At 35.6% G+C, this 17,791-nt stretch overlaps 1 pseudogene; it reads right to left on the bottom strand.

Moving 5' to 3' along the window:
- Window positions 1-674: 674 nt before the first annotated feature.
- Window positions 675-1,090, bottom strand: LOC122490475 (annotated as a pseudogene).
- Between the last annotated feature and the right edge of the window lie 16,701 nt (window positions 1,091-17,791).

Below are 17,791 nucleotides of genomic sequence, written 5' to 3'. Positions count from 1 at the left end.
GAAAAGGAAATGTTGTAACTAATAAGTTCCTTGGTGGAGAATGGCCAAGGCATCTATCTTGTTTACACATATTGCCTACGGCAATCTCTAAAACCCTCTTTTGATAGTATAAATGTGGCATTCTTTTCAGAATTAAATACATAAATAAATAAATATTTTCTTTGTATACATATTTATATATATCCGTATACACATACATACAATATTATGAGAACCATTCTTAAATTCTACCTATATACTTCTTCCTAATTCTACCTAGATTTTCTTCCTAATATTTTTATTTTAACAAGAGACCGGATTCGTTATCCTCCTTATTTAGTGACTTTTTGCTTCACTTAGTGTATTTTAGGAACCATTGCATCATAATACATAGAGCCATGACTCATTCCTTTCATTTATTTATTTATTTACTTACTTACTTATTGATTTATTGTCCATTGAGGCATTTTATCTGCACATATGTACTACATTCCTAGAAAAAGGATCAAAGTTGAATTAGTAAGACCCATATAAAGCTTATGTGTTTTTACGGTTTGCTAGGAACTGAGAAGCTTGAACTATGTAAGTCATACAGAACAAAAAGGGGTAGTTAAAAGGCATTGATTTTGGTACCTTAAAGCTATCTTTGAATTCTGCCTCCACTTGTCAGGACTGTGATTTGGGGTAAGTTTATTTTATGGAGTAAGGATTTTCCTTCCTGTGTGTTTTCATCATGCTTCTTTATGGTCCGTGATACCAGTTGAGGTTGTCAGTACAATGAAACCAAACTGGCAGGACAGGAGCAGATTATTCTGCCAGCCATTTTTCTAGATCTTTGAGTTGTACCTCAAATATGGGGCTGATCACTCCATACATGTTTAACCTGCCTGTGAGGTTCACAACAATTTTCCCAGTTCTTTGATCATCGATGATTTCAAATTCATCCATGTGATCATGCTTCTTCATTATAGTTAGAAACCAGACAATGACTTTGGAGCATGGGCTATTAAAAACCTGGCATTTGCCTCTCTTTTCAGCACTGTTAATGCTCTTGAGAGCATCTGCCAGGACATTCATGAGCCCCATTATGGCGTCGTGGAAAGATGGTGGAAAGAGCCTGACTCATTCCTTTTAATGTGTTGAAGAATTTCACTTATTTAATGAGACTATGAACATGCGAACTTCCCTAGATCCTAGTAAATAAAATCATTTTCTTTGTTTACTAATTTGATGAGGAAAATGTGACATGCATTGTTTTTATTGTTTTCCTAGGTTATTATCAAGATTAAGCACCTTTCCATAAGATTATTTCCTGTTTGTATCTCTTTGTGCCTTGTCTATTCAGAGCCTTTGATGAATAGTATTTTTTTTTTATTTCTTGTTTTTTCCTTTTTGGTTTGTATATATTATTCCAAATTATGGGTAAAATCCACTGGGTTCTGCAAAATCACAAATCTTGTCTAGAGCTTAGCTACTTTTACTTTGTAAGACTTGTAAATTGTGAGATTTTTATATTTTATTTTTACTTTTTTCTTTATGACACTGGGCTTTGCATCTTTCCTTAGAAAGTCTTTTCATACAGCAATATTTACATTATTTTCTTATATTCTCATCCAGTACAATTTTAGGATTAATAACACTTTTAGTACTTTAATTCACAGTGAATATATTATTATGATTGATAAAAAGTAGGGCAAATAATTTTCCAAGAGATTTTTTTAATGTTTATTCATTTTGAGAGAGAAATAGATTGGGGTAGGGACAGAGAGTGAGAGAGAGAGAATCCTAAGCAGGATCTGTGCTGTCAGCATGGAGCCCAACTGCAGGACTTGATCTCATGAGCCATGAGATCATGACCTGAGCTGAAATCAAGGGTGAGAAACAACTGACTGAGACACCCAGGTGACCCAATTTTCTAATAATTTTTATCAAAGGATCTATTATTTCTCTATTGATTTAGGTTGCCTCGTTTTTCATGCACTAAGTTCCTATGTATGGGTCAGTTTTAGGACTATTTACTCTGTTCTGCTTTTTAAAATTTCATGCTGTTGGGGTGCCTGGGTGGCTCAGTTGGTTAAGTGTGTGATTCTATTTCGGCTCAGGTCATGACCTCATAGTTTGTGAGTTCAAGCCCACATCAGGCTTTGCACTGACAGTGCTTGGGATCCTCTCTCTCCTTCTCCCTCTGCCCCTCCCCTGCTTGTTCTCTCTCTCTCTCTCTCTCTCTGTCTCTCAAAATAAATAAACTTAAAAAATAAATAAATAAAATTTCATGCTGTCATCTATATTAATTATTGCAGTTCAACAGAGTTTTTTTAAGTGTCTTTTTAAATAATACATTAAGTACACTCTAAATATAATTTTGTCATTCATTTTGCAAATATTGGATAATTTATATATATGAGAAATGGAGAAGAAATAATTTTCAGGCATACCTCCTACTCACCAGCTCCATTTGGAGATATCTATATAGATATAAATGTGTATCTTTACCTATTTATTGTAACTTCCTCTATGTTGTAATGCCCAGATAATAGCCTCTAATGGGCGTTCATGGATTGATGTCCGAGTCTGTCTTTCTAGGCTAGAGACCAGAGCAGTAGAGAAACATGGGCAGTACTCATTGAAAAGAACATTCTAGGTCAGTATGGGGCAGAGTGTTATATCTGAAGCTCTTTGGAAAATGAGAAGGAAAAGTTTATGTTAGAATTTGTGGGGAAAACCATAAGCCAAGTTCTTTTGTTCTGTTTTTGTTTTTGTTTTTGTAAATCTGACAATTTGAGGCAGGCTTTACAACATTAGAATTAATTCTACAATAAAAGCAAATCCATGATTGGGTATAGGATGTTGTGGTTAGTGACAAATGTAATTAACTCAACTCTGGGTACACATACACACACTCACTCACAGAAAAGAACAGATTATAAATTGTTCTTTTATAAATTGTTCTTTTATAAATTATAAATATGTAAGAAAAGTACTAAAATGGGAAACCATAAAATATGATTATAAAATAAAAGAAGGAATCAAGACATTCTCAGCTGAAGGAAAGCTAAGAATTTATCATGAGCAGATCTAATTCAAAAGAAGGACTAAAGGAAGTTCTTTAAATAGAAAAGAAATTATTAAAGAAAATAACTGTGTGTGTGCGAGTGTGTGTGTGTGTGTGATTGTGTGTATGTTTGAATATAAGCTGAAATTTTCATAAGGGGCTTCTTATATAATAAGATTATTTACCTTTATCTATCATATAAATTATGTACATTGAATTTTGTTGTCAATGTTCAATTAGTATGTAGTGGATTCTGACATTCAAAATGTTTACATTTACTGATACACTTTCTAAAGGTTCTATGATTTGTGACAAGTTCAACAAGGACTTATTCAAAAAGTTCTACTATTTTTCTTATTTCCTTTTTATTTGCAATTAAATGATTGATCCATCAGAATGCTTTTCAGGGTAAAGTTTGAGTTGTAATCTTGCCCCAAATGTCTCCTATTTCCCAGAGGTCGTTGCAAGGAATATCTATGTCCTTTGATTAAAAACATCTTTAAAATAAAATAGATCTCACAAATGGTAATATTTGTCACACACTCAGGATACCTTGCTTTCTCACTTTATCACTGCAGATAATTCTACATTAACATACATAGTTCTACTGTATTCTTATTAATATCCTAGTGTATGGAGGTACCATATTTATTTAATCAGTACTTTCTGGATGGAGATTTATTTTAAGTGTATTACTCTTAAAAATTATCTATATTAGGGGTGCCTGGGTTACTTAGTTGGTTGAGCGCTGGACTCTTGATTTCGGCTCAGGTCATGATCTCACAGTCTGTGAGATGGAATCCCACGTCAGGCTCTGAGCTAACAAGAGTGGAGCCTGCTTGGGGATGTCTTCCCTCCTCACTCTCTCTCTCTCCCTTTCTTTCCATCTTGCTCTCTCTCAAAATAAATAAATAATAAACATTTTCTAAAAATTATCTATATTAGATGAAAAAGTGTGAGTTAATATTACTCAATTTCATTGCAGGAAATACTTATTATTACTTTTAAAACTGTCATTTGTGTGTGTGTGTGTGTGTGTGTGTGTATTTCCTTTTGGCCTCAGGGTATAGGATGTTGTGGTTAGTGACAAATGTATTTGTCACTAAAGGCTATTCCTTTCCCACCGTATTTGTTTGTTTTTTAGGAATGTTTTCCTACATATTTTTCTCACATATTTTCTCTATCTGTTCATCATTTTCTTGTTTCATGAGTCTTGAATTTCCAAATTATAAGCAGATTTCTATTATCCCTAATGCAAGAGTGAGCCCAAACCTGAATCAGAACAAACCAGTGGGCAAAAGGAGTTGTACTTCCTTTCCCAACCTGTCTTGGCCACCAACACCAACCCTATGTCCCTTATAATGTTACAGATTCCTTAATAATATATTCAAAGTGCTCTCAATCTTTTGCATTACTTGCCCATGCTTAACCCCTCATTTTTCCAAGTTATAGCACATTATACTTCCAAGATTTTGAATATATACTTTAAGTCTTTAGATTGTTTTCTCCTCCTCCATTTCCTCCTCCTCCTCCTTCTTCTTCTTCTTTCTTCTCCTCTTTTTTTTTCTTTTTTTTTTTTTTTAATTTTTTTTTCAACGTTTATTTATTTTTGGGACAGAGAGAGACAGAGCATGAACGGGGGAGGGACAGAGAGAGAGGGAGACACAGAATCGGAAACAGGCTCCAGGCTCTGAGCCATCAGCCCAGAGCCCGACGCGGGGCTCGAACTCACGGACCGCGAGATCGTGACCTGGCTGAAGTCGGACGCTTAACCGACTGCGCCACCCAGGCGCCCCTTCTTTTTTTTAAGAGAGAGAGAGAACACAAGCTGGACAGAGGGGCAGAAAGAAAGTGAGAATCTTAAACAGACTCCATGCTCAGCATGGAGCCCAATGTGGGGCTCAATCCTATGACCCTGGGATCATGACCTGAGCTGAAATCAAGAATTGGGCACTCAACTGACTGAGCCACCCAGGAACTCCCACGTTTAGGTTTCTTATGCAACATCCCTTTGTTTACCTGAGGAAATAGTATATATTAAAGTGTTAGCTTTTTTAAATGTCTGTAGAACTCTACATTACTTTTAAAGAATTTTGACATTCTTCATTGACGTTCATCATTCAGCCCTGATGTACTTTTCTATATTTGATTCATTTGTGTATTTCAGGCTGCTTCTGAGACAGTGGTTTTGCAGTGGCTCTCTTTCCTGGAATTACTATCAGAAACACAGTTTCCAGGAAACTATTTTTCAATAGAGAAAATATTTACTACAAATATCCCAATTTTGGTATTTTATAATCTTGTTTAATTTATTGAAATAAATTAAAAATGCATTTTCTTTACATCAAAATATCATAAATCAGATTAATTGGGAATCAAAATCTTCCTATTAACTGCTTTAGTCCCATATTCAAAGCTATATTGGAAGTAAATTTTAGAGATATTTGGAGATATTTAGTCTTTACCATATACATTGTCATATTTCTCGGCCAAGAGATTCCTCTGAGAGAGAAACCAAAGCTTGGTGGTACAATTAGCTCTAAGTTGGAATTCAAGGCATTTTGTGTCAGTGAGATTTTATTCTGACATCATCTTGCTATAGGACATTGGTGAAGTCAGTAACACTTTTGGGCTTGTTTCATTTTTGAGAGTAAAATAAAATTTTTGGACTAGATTTTTTCTACTCAGTGTTTGTTCCATGGTCTATTAGCATCAGAATCACCTAGGAGTTTGTTAGAGATGGAAAAACTCAGGCCTCACACCAAATCTTTTGAGTTTAAATCTTCAATTTAACAAGCTACTGAGTATTCATTGTCAACTTAAGTCTTAGGAACAGTAGACTACATTAGTAGTTTTTATTCAGAGCTACACACAATTTGAGAAATTCTGTGACTTTCAATAAGTATTTGCATCAGATAAGTTAAGGCTGTAATGTTCTATTTCCATTCTTCAGATAGAACAGTTTCATGGTTATCTGTTTAATATATTGTTTCTCCAAGATCTTATTTGAAGAAAGTAGTCCACTACCTTAAAAACAGCAGTGTAAAAAAAGAAAACATGATTCTATGAGAGAAATACTATGATAAAGATGATCTCAAGTAAAAACTTTCTGTTCTTCTGGGAAGTTCAGAGATCACAGAACAACTTCTGCATCTAAACTATACAACTCAGATGGAACACAACTATCAGAGAGATAATTGACACATTTGCTAGCCAATCTGGTAGTTTGCTCTGGCTAAGCAGTCCATAATGAATACATCACTGTTCTGTTACTGCTACGCTTCTGTACATTTCCTGGCATGGTGTTTTGAATGCAAGTTGAATGAACATAGTATTGGGGTATAGCTTAATTGTCCAGATTGCCCTGATCTGCAACATCACTCTTAGCTTTGTTTTCTTTCTCTAAATACCCCAACCTTTTACTTTTCTCATTTTCTGAAATTAAATTAGTCAATTCTTCTTGCCAATCATTTTACTATATTTAAATAGAGTATAGCAAAATAATATAAATTATGATGAACAGAAGGAAAGTCATCTGCCTTAAGTTTTGCACCAGGAAAGATTAAGAATTTTAAATGAATATTTGATTTCTTTTTCTGGAAAGAAATTGCTTTTGTATTTCCATTAAGCCTGCTAATTAATTTGGTAAAAGATTCTTGTTAACCCTAGAGACAGAACTTTTGGCAGTCTAAAAATGATCCTTTTCTTCCCATGGGAGATATAATTCAATTAGTTTATGTAATGCTTTGTAATAAATCATTCTATATATACCCAGCTGTAGGACTAAGAAGGAAACATGTTGTTTCCATGTTATTCCCTGTGGAATTCTGCATTTGCATTCCATGAAAATAACTGCAGTACCTTTAGAAAGTCTACTAAGTGCCCTCAGTTATCCTTAAGGAGTTTACATTCTCAGCACAGGTGGAACAAATATCCAAATGGCATTCACGTATAAAATCATGCATTTAACTCTATCACTTGGGCAAGTGTAAAAGATCACCATCTGAGTTCCAAGCATGACTTGGGTTTTATAATCAAGGGCACAATCCATTTCTTATTGAAAGGGATACTAATTAAATTCTCTAGTGATTTTGACATCCTTAATTTTCCATTTGATAAATGATATGAATGCAATGGTTTCACATTAGCCTTTTCAGTGTGAGTTTTATTGTTATGTTAACATTTTCAAAAGTCACTAAATGTTTCTAAGCATAAATGTCTAACTAATGATAGTTCTAGAAAATACCCATTTTCAGAGTAAAATATTAAAGAAATATCACGTTTGCCTATGCTCTAGCTTCTTGTGTACCATAGTTCTATGTCTATCTTTGAAGATGTAGTAATTTAGATTCCTGAGTGCAAATGATTCATATTTCTGTATATTCATTAAGAAATCCTGGGGGCACCTGGATGACTCAGTCAGTTGAACATCCAACTTCAGCTCAGGTCATGATCTCATGGTTTGTGAGTTCAAGTCCCACCTCGGGTTTTGTGCTGACAGCTCAGAGCCTATGACCTGCATGAGATTCTGTCTCCCTGTCTCTCTGCCCCTCCGTCACTCACACTCTGTCTCGCTCTTTCTCAAAAATAAATAAACATTAAAAATTTTTTTTAAAGAAATTATGTGTAGACAACATATTAAGAGTACATAAAAATGTTTTACTAATGATGTCACAAAGTTCCAGAAATTATTTCTCAGAATTATAGGTGCCAATATTTTCAGAGTTAACATTACCTTGAAAAATGATGTCATACCACGTTTAAAGCACCATGCTTTTTGCTTTCCAGAATATAGGCACATGTATAATATCTAAAATGTAAACTTAAGAAGCATATAGCATGATATGGTAGACATTAATATACCAACAAAATCTGATTTACTGTTGTAGGGAAGTGCCAAATGACTGAAATAGAGGCTGACAAGGCTTGTGGCCTTCAGTATATAAAGGGAAAGAATATAACATTTACTGAACAGCTGTTATGTTCCAAGAACAGGGCTAATTACTTTATATTTACTATTTTATTTAATTCTCACAGGAACCTGTATGAAGTGGATGAAATTGTCACCATCTTATGCATAAATGTACCTACAATAAATAAAATACCATTTATTTCATAGGTGGGTAAAAGTAGCATAAAAGTATAACAATATTCCAATGCTTAAAAAGTAACAGACAGATATTTTCTAGGTTCCACAAAGCCTCTGTCTGTACCTCTAGAATTATAGGATGCAGAAATGCCAGACACAAATTTGGGCAAATGCATGGGAAAATTGGCTAATTAAAAGATTATGATTGGATACACAATAAGATCTGGACCAGGACGGCAACATAGGAGGTGCCTGAATTTCCCTCCTGCCCTGGCTGCACTGAATGTGCAGCTATGCACAGAGCAAGTCCCCTTGAGAGAAATTCAGAAACTACCACACATTGAGCAACTGAGAAAATACCCACACTGAAATTGGTAGGAAAGGCTGAGACACACTCTCACCATAAATCCCACTCCTGCACACTGCCATACAATGAAGAAGAAATCCCTAACTTCCATCTTCTCTTTGAGAAGTTATGGGTTGGACCCCACCCTAATATCCCGAATTTTAAGAATGCATAAATCTAGAGCTTTTGTATGCATTCACAGTTAAGTTGTTAACATGGATATGCCATGCTCTAAAATAGACAAAATACAAAAGTTAGTTGCATTTATTAATTTTTTAAATGTTTATTTATTTTGAGAGAGAGACAAAGAGCAACTGTGAGTAGGGGAGGGTCAGAAAGAGAGAGAGAGAGAGAGAGAGAGAGAGAGAGACTTAGAATCCCAAGCATGCTCTGCGCCGTCAGCACAGAGCCTGATGCAGAACTTGAATTCATGAACCATGAGATCCTGACCTGAGCTGAAATCAAGAGCCAGACACTTAACCTACTGAGCCACTCAGGCACCCTCCAAAATTATTTCCATTTCTATACACAAACAATGAACTATCAGAAAGAGAAAATAAGAAAGAAACCCCATATATAATAATGCCAAAATGAATAAAATACTAAATTTAACTAAGAAGGAGGTGAAACATAAATTTAATATAAATTTAACCAGTGTACCCATACACTGAACACTATAAAACATTGATGCAAGATATTCAAGAAGGTAGGGAAAAAAAAAAAGAGAAGATATTTCCTAGTCTTGGATTGGAAGAATTAATATTATTACAATGTCTGTAGTATCGAAAGCAATTTATAGATTTAATACCACCCTTATCAAAATTCCAAATGGTTTTTCAAAGAAATAGAAAAAGGAAACCTAACATTTGTATGGAACCACAAAAGACTCCAAATAGCCAAAGCAATCTTGAGAAAGGAGAACAAAGCTGGAGGCATTAAACTTCCTAATTGTAAATTATATTCAAATCTATAGTAATCAAAGTAGCATGGTTTGGCAAAAAACAGAAACACAGATCAATGGAACATAGTAAAGAGCCCAAAAATAAATCTATGTAAATATGGTCAATTAATTTATGACAAAGGAGCCAAGAATACACATGAGGAGAGGATAGTCCCTTCAAACACTTGTATTTGGCTCGCTCTCCCCGGTACCTAACTGCTGTGTCAGTGCAGTTAGGCATCAGCAAATTAATGAGAGGAGAGAGGAGGCCCCTGCTCTTGGGCTCACGCAGGAACTTACTCCAGCTCCAGACACACCGTAAACACTTTCATCTAACGGAAGATAAGCTGTGAAATCGGATTTCTGAACCACAAGACACTCGTGTAAAAACTGCATTCCATGCCAGGCCTGAAATGTTCCAGAGCTAAGTTCGTATTTTCTTTTAGAAATTATTTTGGTGAGGAGAGAGGGAAGATGGCGGCGTAGGAGGACGCTGGGCTCACCGCGCGTCCTGCTGATCACTTAGATTCCACCTACACCTGCCTAAATAACCCAGAAAACCGCCAGAAGACTAGAAGAATGGAGTCTCTGGAGGGAAGCGCAGACGAGAGGCCCACGAAAGAGGGTAGGAAGGGCGGAGAGGCAGTGCGCGCTACACCGACTAGCGGGAGGGAGCCGGGGCGGAGGGGCGGCTCAGCAGCCAAGCAGAGTCCCTGAGTCTGGCTTGCAAAAGCGGAGGGGCCTGACGGAGTGTGTTCCCACAACAAGCGCGACTTAGCGTCTGGGAGGTCATAAGTTAACAGCTCTGCTCAGAAAGCGGGAAGGCTGGAGGACAAAGGGAGGGAGAGCTGCTGAGCCCCCTGACAACAGAGCTCAGTTTGGTGGGGAACAAAGGCGCTCGCCAGCGCCATCTCCCCCGCCCATCCCCCAGCCGAAATCCCAAAGGGAACCAGTTCCTGCCAGGGAACTTGCTCGCTCCGCGCAAACACCCAACTCTGCGCTTCTGCGGAGCCAAACCTCCGGCAGCGGATCTGACTCCCTCCCGCTGCCACAGGGCCCCTCCTGAAGTGGATCACCTAAGGAGAAGCGATCTAAGCCTGCCCCTCCTGCCCCCGTGCACCTTGCCTACCCACCCCAGCTAATATGCCAGATCCCCAGCATCACAAGCCTGGCAGTGTGCAAGTAGCCCAGAAGGGCCACACCACCCCACAGTGAATCCTGCCCCTAGGAGAGGGGAAGAGAAGGCACACACCAGTCTGACTGTGGCCCCAGCTGTGGGCTGGGGGCAGACATCAGGTCGGACTGCGGCCCCACCCACCAACTCCAGTTATACACCACAGCACAGGGGAAGTGCCCTGCAGGTCCTCACCACGCCAGGGACTATCCAAAATGACCAAAAGGAAGAATTCCCCTCAGAAGAATCTCCAGGAAATAACAACAGCTAATGAACTGATCAAAAAGGATTTAAATAATATAACAGAAAGTGAATTTAGAATAATAGTCATAAAATTAATTGCTGGGCTTGAAAACAGTATAGAGGACAGCAGAGAATCTCTTGCTACAGAGATCAAGGGACTAAGGAACAGTCAGGAGGAGCTGAAAAGCGTTGTAAACAAAATGCATAACAAAATGGAAACCACCACAGCTCGGCTTGAAGAGGCAGAGGAGAGAATAGGTGAACTAGAAGATAAAGTTGTGGAAAAAGAGGAAGCTGAGAGAAAGAGAGATAAATCCAGGAGTATGAGGGGAAAATTAGAGAACTAAGTGATACACTAAAAAGAAATAATATACGCATAATTGGTATCCCAGAGGAGGAAGAGAGAGGGAAAGGTGCTGAAGGGGTACTTGAAGAAATTATAGCTGAGAACTTCCCTGAACTGGGGAAGGAAAAAGGCATTGAAATCCAAGAGGCACAGAGAACTCCCTTCAGACGTAACTTGAATCAATCTTCTGCACAACATATCATAGTGAAACTGGCAAAATACAAGGATAAAGAGAAAATTCTGAAAGCAGCAAGGGATAAACGTGCCATCACATATAAAGGGAGACCTATAAGACTCGTGACTGATCTCTCTTTTGAAACTTGGCAGGCCAGAAAGAATTGGCACGAGATTTTCAGTGTGCTAGACAGAAAAAATATGCTGCCGAGAATCCTTTATCCAGCAAGTCTGTCATTTAGAATAGAAGGAGAGATAAAGGTCTTCCCAAACAAACAAAAACTGAAGGAATTTGTCACCACTAAACCAGCCCTACAAGAGATCCTAAGGGGGACCCTGTGAGACAAAGTCCCAGAGACATCACTACAAGCATAAAACATACAGACATCACAATGACTCTAAACCCGTATCTTTCTATAATAACACTGAATGTAAATGGATTAAATGTGCCAACCAAAAGACATAGGGTATCAAAATTGGTGAAAAACAAGACCCATCTATTTGCTGTCTACAAGAGACTCATTTTAGACCTGAGGACACCTTTAGATTGATAGTGAGGGGATGGAGAACTATTTATCATGCTACTGGAAGCCTAAAGAAAGCTGGAGTAGCCATACTTATATCAGACAAACTAGACTTTAAATTAAAGGCTGTAACAAGAGATGAAGAAGGACATTATATAATAGTTACAGGGTCTATCCACCAGGAAGAGCTAACAATTATAAATGTCTATGTGCCGAATACCGGAGCCCCCAAATATATAAAACAATTACTCATAAACATAAGCAACCTTATTGAGAAGAATGTGGTAATTGCAGGGGACTTTAACACCCCACTTACAGAAATGGATAGATCATCTAGACACACAGTCAATAAAGAAACAAGGGCCCTGAATGAGACATTGGATCAGATGGACTTGACAGATATATTTAGAACTCTGCATCCTAAAGCAACAGAATATACTTTCTTCTCGAGTGCACATGGAACATTCTCCAAGATAGATCATATACTGGGTCACAAAACAGCCTTTCATAAGTTTACAAGAATTGAAATTATACCATGCATACTTTCAGACCACAATGCTATGAAGCTTGAAATCAACCACAGGAAAAAGTCTGGAAAACCTCCAAAAGCATGGAGGTTAAAGAACACCCTACTAACAAATGAGTGGGTCAACCAGGCAATTAGAGAAGAAATTAAAAAATATATGGAAACAAACGAAAATGAAAATACAACAATCCAAACACTTTGGGACGCAGCGAAGGCAGTCCTGAGAGGAAAATACATTGCAATCCAGGCCTATCTCAAGAAACAAGAAAAATACCAAATACAAAATCTAACAGCACACCTAAAGGAAATAGAAGCAGAACAGCAAAGGCAGCCTAAACCCAGCAGAAGAGAAATAATAAAGATCAGAGCAGAAATAAACAATATAGAATCTAAAAAAACTGTAGAGCAGATCAACGAAACCAAGAGTTGGTTTTTTGAAAAAATAAACAAAATTGACAAACCTCTAGCCAGGCTTCTCAAAAAGAAAAGGGAGATGACCCAAATAGATAAAATCATGAACAAAAATGGAATTATTACAACCAATCCCTCAGAGATACAAACAATTATCAGGGAATACTATGAAAAATTATATGCCAACAAATTGGACAACCTGGAAGAAATGGACAAATTCCTGAACACCCACACTCTTCCAAAACTCAATCAGGAGGAACTAGAAAGCTTGAACAGACCCATAACCAGCGAAGAAATTGAATCAGTTATCAAAAATCTCCCAACAAATAAGAGTCCAGGACCAGATGGCTTCCCAGGGCAGTTCTACCAGATGTTTAAAGCAGAGATAATACCTATCCTTCTCAAGCTATTCCAAACACTTGTATTTGGAAAACTGATAGCCTCATGCAAAATAATAACTGGACTTCTGTCTTATACCACCACAGAAACAATTCAAAATGGGTTAAAGATTTGAATGTAAGACCTAAAACCTTAAAACTCCTAGAAGACATAGCTGGTAAATCCCTTGATATTTGATCTTAACAATCTTTTTTTTTTTTTTTTGGAGTTGACACCCAAAGCAAATGCAGCAAAAGCAAAAATAAACAAGTGGGACTACATAAAACTGAAAAAGCTTCTGCACGGCAAAGGAAACCATTAACAAAATTAACAACTACCTATGGAGTGGGAGAAAATATTCACAAACCCCATATATAATAAGGGATTAGTATCCAAAATATATAGAGAATTCATACAACTTAATAGCAAAACAAAGCAAACAAACAAAAACCCCAAATAATGGAATTTAAAAAATGAGCAAAAGACCTGAAGAGACATTTCTGCAATGATGCTGTACAAATGGACAGTAGATATATGAAAAGGTGCTCAACATCACTAATCAGGCAAATGTAAATCAAAACTGCAATGAGATAATTGTCCCAACCTATTAGGTCTATTAGCAAAAACATAGGAGATAACAGATATTGGCAAGGATGTGGAAAAAAGGGAACCCTTTATGCTGCTGATAGCTATGTAAACTGGTAGAGTCACTATGGAAAACACTATGGAGGTTCCTCAAGAAATTAAAAATATAACCATCATATGATCCGGTAATCACACTTCTGGGTAAATAGATGAAAGAAATTAAACCATCACCTTATAAAGATATCTGTAGTTCCATGTTTACTGCAGCATTATTCACAATAATCAAGGTATGGAAACAAACTGTGTTCATCAATAGATGATTGGATAAAGAAAATGTGGTGTCTGTATATACATTGAAATATTATTCAGTCTTAAAAGGAAGGAAATTCTACCATTTCCAACAACATTGATAAACTTGGAGGACAGTATGCTAAGGCAAATAAGCCAAACTAAAAAAACCAATACTACATGGGTTCAGTTGTTAAAAAATCTAAAAAAAAAAAAATTTTTTTAAAGGCTGGGCTTACAGAGACAGAGAATAGAATAATTGATTGCCAGAGGGTAGGGCATAGGAGAAATAGAAAATGCTGGGAAATCATTTTCAGTTATAAGTTGAACAGATTATGGTGATCAAATATATAACATGGTGACTATATTAATAGCACTACTCTACAATTAAAATTTTCTAAGAGAGTAGAACTTCAGTGTTCTCACTCCCTCTACTCTCAATAAGAAGAAAGGTGAATATGTGCAGTGATAGGTGTGTGTATTAACTCAGTGGTGGGAATCATTTCACGATGTGTATGTATATGAAATCATTATGCTGTACACTTTAAATATAGTGCAGGGGTTTTTTTTTTGGTCAGTTATACCTTAATAAGTCTGAAAAAGTAATATACATATTAAAACAATTTGGGGGGGAAACAATTATGAATGGAATAAAAGCAGATATTAAAGATGCCTTGTTTTGTAGATGTAAGTCCATTGCGAATTGGCTGTTCTATGTGTTCAAACCCAGGATTCCTTTGAGAGTTAATAAAGGCACTATTAATCACCCTAAGACAGCAGAATTAATCTAGGGCTGTTCCAGGCAAACTGGCATGTATACTAAGGGTCAGTGAATTCCTGATATTATATACATAGGAAATTTGTTTTAGCATCATTATTTGGGTGTGTAGGGGGGTAGGTATTCACTGCCATGGTATATGTTGCAGCAAAGTTTAATAAAGTTGTATTTTTTTCCTGAAAAATCAATAATGGGACATTTCTGGTGATAAAAGACGAAAATCATTTATTACCAAAAACATATTTCAGTTTCTAGAGGAATGGAATATCAGATAAGCTTGCATATTGATTTCTTAAAAATATTTAAATAAAATAAGTTTAATAAAATGTTTAGTCATATCACTAATAATCAAATTTGATTCTTTATTTCTTAATTTAGAACTGTACATCAACCCCTTCTATAAATGAAGACTTCTGTCAGAAATCAGTCGATGACTTTACTTGCATTTGCCTGAGTGGATACATTCGTGCATATTGTGAAATACATATTGATGGTTGTGCTGAGCCTGAACTGAATTTGGTCCTCTGTCTTAATGGAAGTATTTGTGTTGATGGACCTGGACACATGTTTTACTGCAGGTCAGTATTTATTTACCCACAATTAACTAAATATATATTTAGGAAAGCATATAAACATCATAAGAGTGATGCACGCTGAAATATAAATACTAAGTTTTTGAGTACGTTTTCATCTAAAAAATGAAATTACAAATTTAAATCAACAATTCTAAGGAAGCATTTACTTTCATATTTTTCAAAATACTATATATTCATATAAATTCCATGTTGGACTTTAAAGTTTATTATCTCTCATTTTATAATTGTTTCATATCCCCTATCCTTCCCAGAATTGAATTGTTTCTTTTCTTAAATATTACACTACATGAAAGACACATAGATAGTTCATATTTATAATAGACTTATTACAAAGATTCATTAGTCCTCCTGCTGTACTTACAATTCTAAGATCTTAACAATTGATAAAAAATTTTTATGTGCTAAGATTTATAAAAATAAATTAATGTGTCACTGTATTTTTGAACCAACTACTATTTAAAGTATCTTTTAAAAATTCTTAAGAGGTAATTTTCATTACCTTTGTTTTTTATGATTACATAATATATAAGTGGTTTTTATTTTGAGAATTTAGCCATTACCTGTTCTATTTGTAAAATATAATTGAATCCACATATTTAAAAAATAGTTTACCTTTTCTATTTCATCTGATTTTTGAGAGCTTGATATTAAGTTAAAATCTGTGAACAACTGTATTTCTTCTAAATATCTTAAATTTTGGGAAGGTTGAACATGTTTATTTTGGTGCATAGTTATTTAATAGTAAAGTGTATCTATTATTTTTATATTTTATCAGTTATTTAAAAAATATTAATATATTCTGCATTATGTTTATTATTGACACCACCATATTTTCTTTGTTCAATATCTACAGTGTGTTTTTGCCCTTTTATTTATTTTGATCTCTGCTGAATTATCTTATTTAGGGCATATCTCTAATGAAGTACACATAGGTGATTGTTTTACATAAACCCAAGATTATTATTGTTTCATTTAACACATACATACAGTGTTCAGTTATTATTATGACACTGTTATTCTTTATTACATATGACCTAACATGCCATTTTTATTTATAGTGTGGTTGTGTGTGTTGTCTCTGTTGTGTCGTATTTTTAGCACGAATTTTGCTTATTTTACTCTGGTAGTTTGATAAAGTACAGAAAGTAAAGATGTTTCCAATATAATTGTAATTTTGTAAAATATCATTATAAAAATGATCACTTGAGCACTGTAAGGATCCTCTGATTGAACCTAATCAGTGCCTGGATGAAGTCAACAACAGTAAGTTCGACATTTACTTCCAATTAATACAGTGTTATAAATGAAGGTTCGAGCCATGGAAACTCATTCTGTTCAATAGAAAAAAATAGAAATAAGTGAACCTAAAACTAAAATGTATATTTTTATAACCTTGCTAATTCAAGAACTATACAAGCTATGCTACAAATGTTCCGTTTAGGAGATGTTATCCATGGGCTAGTTAGGCTGACCTTTCTTAAAGCATGAAGTCAGTGGAATCTAGACTGAAGAGGCCTGCTTCTTTTCCTAGCCTATCTCCCAGGGACATAGGCAGCCATTACAGCTACAAGGTTATTCAAATTACATTTTTTTTTTTAAGTAGACTCCACTTAAAAAACACAGGGCTTGAACTCAAGACGCTGAGATCAAAACTTGAGCTGAGATCAAGAGGGATGCTTAATGACTGAGCCACCCATGCACCCCCAAATTGCATTTAAATAAGACTTGTCTGTCTTCAAACTTCCCTGCTGATTCAGCATTCCTGTAAGCTCTTGAAAGTCTGTGAATGGTAACTAAATGCCTTGGGAATTTCAGTTTCTAGGGGATTTGCACAGTGACTGTGAGTAGCCATAGATGTTGGTGCCAAGTTAGCACAATGATCAAGCCATTTATTTAAAAAGAAAACTCATGGGAGAGACTGTTTTGCAAATCGAATCATAGATTTGTTTGTGAGTTAAGGATTAATCTGTGATATAGTTAAACCATAATAAAATAATCATCTTTATTTAAAAAATTGTATCAAGCCTACTGTTAGATCCCATTTTTTTCCATTCTTCAAGTTAAATCAAAAAAGCATACTCTTAGAAATGTGGTAAAATTTTTGTCATTGTCTTTGTTATGTTCATTTTCCTTCAGTGTTTACACAAATCAGTGTTAATATTTGTGTTCTCATTGATGGTTTATTAGTTAATCAGCTTTCTAAATTTTGTTTGATTTTAAATGGGGAAAAAGTCAAAGCCTATAAATTTCCACCTTCATGACACTTATCCTGAAGTCTTCTTTTTGATGTCATTTTGTTAGTAAAAGATTTCAGCCTTTAATGATCTATAGAATATTCTATACTATTGGTTTCCTAATGATT

This window comes from Prionailurus bengalensis, chromosome B2, assembly GCF_016509475.1.
Source record: "Prionailurus bengalensis isolate Pbe53 chromosome B2, Fcat_Pben_1.1_paternal_pri, whole genome shotgun sequence".
Lineage (NCBI taxonomy): Eukaryota > Metazoa > Chordata > Mammalia > Carnivora > Felidae > Prionailurus > Prionailurus bengalensis.
This window is presented reverse-complemented; position numbering and strand designations above follow the sequence as displayed.